Below are 3,893 nucleotides of genomic sequence, written 5' to 3'. Positions count from 1 at the left end.
TATTGTGACACAGCAGGGGCCCATGGAGCCAATTGTCCATTGTGACAATGCAGCTCTGAGGAGACCACGGTGACACTATGGAAGCCCATGGAACCATGGATCCATTGTGACAAAGCAAGGCCTCGTGGAACCAAGGAGACCATGGTGACATCATGGAAACTCAGGGAACCAAGGGTTCATTGTTACAGTCCAGAACCAAGGAGACCATGGTGATACCACGGAACCTCATTGAACCAAGGGGCCATTGTGACAGTGTGGGGCCCCTGGAACCAAATATTCATGGTGACACAGCAGGGCTGCTTGTGACCAATTGTCCATTTTGATACTGCAGATCCAAGAGACCAGGGTGACACTATGGCAGTTCATGGAATCAAGGGGCTGTTGTGACACACCAAGGCCTTGTGGAACCAAGGACAGAATTGTGGCAGTGCAGAACCAAGGCAACCATTCTGACAGTACAGAACCCAATGAAAACAAGGGTCCATTGTTACACAGCAGGGCCTGATGGAACCAAGCGGCCATTGTGAAACTCTGGGGCATAACAGAGTCAAGGACACCACTGATACTGAAATCCACAGGACATAAACTTTTGAACACAGTTTTGAATATTTGAAAGCAGGTATTCTTCATTACAGCATGGTGGTCACTTGGGCCATCCTTCATCCATTCGAGTGCACTGAACATCAAGTGAACAGAGTTTTTTGCAGACACACTGATTACATATTCATGAGCTCTCCCCACATCCTTTGAATTTATTTAATATAGTTGCACCCCTTATCAGAAATCTTTATGGGGTTCTTGCGGGTTTGTTTCCAACATCTGTTGTCCTTTTTAGATGGCTGTTCCTCAACTCCTGCTTTTGAGTAAGGGCAATATTGTTGTTTTGCATAACTTCTGCTTTGTCGGCCTTGCAGAGCAGAGCTGGCATCCTGCTTGTGTTTTGTGTGAGTAACATCCTTTATCTGCTTCTCCAAAGTTGTGCTGTTCTGTTCTACTCTCCTCATCACATCCCCCCTTTTCTTGAGACTCAGTTCCTTATATGGACTGGTCTCTCAATAGTTCCATTTTATAGCGTAGGGCACTATAGCACTGAATTGTGATGGAAGCAAAATCCATACAGCAATTATTGTGGTGACCATTTTAAACAGATGTTTTAACCAAACTCAGCTGGGTAGTCAGGAAAGAAGTTTGGTCCAGATTTCTTCAAATCCCCAGGACGTTTCATCTTGAGCTGTCCATTGAAAGAATTTTTAAACTATAATACTCGGTCCCAAAGTCAGTTCTTGATCTTCCTGGATCAATAAAAGAGCAGCTGCTACTGCCCTCAGACAGCCCAGAGAGCCCTGGCTGACATTGTCTGGTTGCTGTGAAAAGTAGGCACAGCCCTGCTGCAGCCCCCAGGAACTGTGACAGCCCTCCCCGTGCTGGGTTTTGTCTCTCATAGGGAAACAGATCCAATGGCTCCATAGGGTCTGGGAGCCCCAAAGCAGGGCCCGCATGAGGGCTCGCTGGAGCTGTGAAAAGGCAGCCCATGCTACACCAGTCCAGACTATAAAGTCCTGCTGAGCTGCCCTCAAGAGCTCTCACAGCGGCTTTACCAGCAGCCCATAATTGCTGATGCACAGCTGACATCATTCCACTGCCCTGAGAAATGCCTGCGACTCTCTCATCGTTCATGGCTGTGGGAGTTGGCAAATTGCTTCCTTTCCTTCCTGTCCCAACCCCCTTTGTCCCTGGAGGATTTTGAATCCCAGGTAGGCTTCTGTGGTCTGGACTGTTTGTACTCTGTATCCACTTAGTCCCAGAAAATTCCACAATGCCACAGTCTTATCCCTGCATTGCTGCTGAGTTTCAGTGGCCTCAGAATGCCATCTCCAGCCTGGAACAAGACTCCAAGAGGGTTCTGATGCTTCCATTCCTCCAGTTCTTTTGCCACTTGGTTTCCATATAAGGTGGGGGTATTTTTAAACCCCTCTGGTAGAACTGGCCAAGTCAGTTGGGTTCTTCTCACTGTGTTTGGACTTCCCCATTCAGAAGTAAATAGTTCTTGACTTCACTACTCAAAGAGATACAGAAAAAGCCACTTTCAAATTCTATACTGTGGACCATTTTAATTTTTCACTCCAGGTTGTTAGCAAGGATTTGCTACTGACGTGTGTATATCTTCCATTGTCTCATTTATGGCTCTAGGATCCTGTACCAGCCACTAATCCTCTCCATTTGCCTTCTTAACTGGCAAAATAAGGATATTACATTTGGATTAATATTCCTTCAACTGGTCTTATTTTAGAAAACTTTCCACAAGGGATAATAACCCCCTAAGACTTTATTTTTTCAAAGGGTATTGTTTTTGCCTTACTGGTCCTGCTCAGAGTTTCAATTTATTTCTTACAGACGCTGCTTTTCTGGGTCACTGGTACACCTCTCCAGTCCAGACTACCAGATTTACTGCATCCTTAAGTGATACAGATGGCAGATGGATCACATCTGATTTTGAAGACTGCAGTGCAAAAATAGAGGCTTCTACTCCAAGTTACATTTTGGAGTAATAACCTGCATTTTGCCATTATAATCTTGATTTTAGCATTCAGGTTTTCCAATAAATCCTCCAAGGAGAAGCTTTAGTAAATTGAGTAGATCCATTGTTTTCCTAATTTAAAATCAATGGGCCAGGAAAATGGCTGAGTTTCATGATTCCCTGTTGCACCAATGATTGTTATAGAATCATTACTCAAGCTTCCTTTGGTTGTATTTAGCACAGAGCAACCAGCTTCTGTAGCCACTAAAATTCTAACTCCTCATTGACCTCCTCCCTCCCAGCTTAGCTGTGACCAGAGGTTCTGCTGGGAAAGAATCCTCTGGTCCCCCTCAGTGGCCATCGATGATAGCCACAAGAGGGGGGTTTTGTGTTGTAACTGCAGACAGTCCTTTTTCAAATGCCTCTCTTTCTTACAATGGGCACATTGATTAACACCAAGTCTCTTTTCTTTCTTCCTCTCCTATTCTTTGATGAGCCCTGAGGGAAAAGATTGAATTGTGGAATAACTCACATTGGAAGAGTGTCCTTTGCAACAGAGCCTTCAATTGTACCAAATGCGGCTTCACTTACAGCTGTTCTGATTGGTTCTGATAATCCACCTAATCATGGTGCATTTCTGGAAAGCCACCCCAAGAATCTGGTGACATCTGCTACACAATACCAGTGCCTGCGAGCGCAGCCTCCAAACAGGGCTGCCTCAGGACACTGGTGCTCCTGCAGCCTTGTGCCAGGTTAACAGATAAGAGATTCATCTGCACACCCAGACAGGGCACCAACAATGGCAGCAGGAGAAACTCAGTTCATTCTCTGCCCTGGCTGCTCCCAGGGCCATCACTGGAGAGCTACCAGCTCATTAGGAACCCATCTCCAAAACTGAGAAGAGCTCAGAGGAACAGTGGCAAGTGACAATCCAAAGTGCAGCTCCTGAGCAATGGATACCTTGTCCCAGCTCCTTCCCTGGGACAGCCATCAGCCCCAGTGTCCAGGTTTGAAACCCCAAAGGCACTGAGAGCAGGTGGGGAAGACTGGGGGGAACTGGAGGAGACTGGGAAAGAACTCATGTGTATTGGGAGGGACTGGGCTGTACTGGGAGTGCCTGGAGAGGCACTGCAGTCACACTGGGCTGTGCTGGAGGTGAACTGGGCTGTATTGGGAGGGATGGGAGGGGTTGAAAGAGCTGTTCCCGCTTCTGCTGCCTCTCATTTGCCGAGGCTCCTGCCCATCACCACCTAAAACCAATCAGCACAGGGGACTGGGGACTCAGGGGCGGTGCCTAGAATCGGCGCCATCTTTTCGTTTTTGCCTACAACTCCCGTCATGCCCCGCGGTCCGATAGAGCCCCATTGGAGCCGGG

At 47.2% G+C, this 3,893-nt stretch overlaps 1 long non-coding RNA gene across 1 annotated transcript; it reads left to right on the top strand.

The window, feature by feature from the left end:
* Positions 1 to 222: 222 nt before the first annotated feature.
* Positions 223 to 3,555, top strand: LOC135283082 (uncharacterized). The gene is made up of 2 exons (XR_010348980.1): positions 223 to 619; positions 836 to 3,555. It is a non-coding gene; the product is annotated as an uncharacterized LOC135283082 (long non-coding RNA).
* The last annotated feature ends 338 nt before the right edge of the window (positions 3,556 to 3,893 follow it).

The sequence above is a fragment of the Passer domesticus genome, chromosome 18 (assembly GCF_036417665.1).
Source record: "Passer domesticus isolate bPasDom1 chromosome 18, bPasDom1.hap1, whole genome shotgun sequence".
In the NCBI taxonomy this organism is placed as follows: domain Eukaryota; kingdom Metazoa; phylum Chordata; class Aves; order Passeriformes; family Passeridae; genus Passer; species Passer domesticus.
Note: the sequence above shows the minus strand (reverse complement) of the source record. Positions and strands in the feature narration are given on the sequence as shown.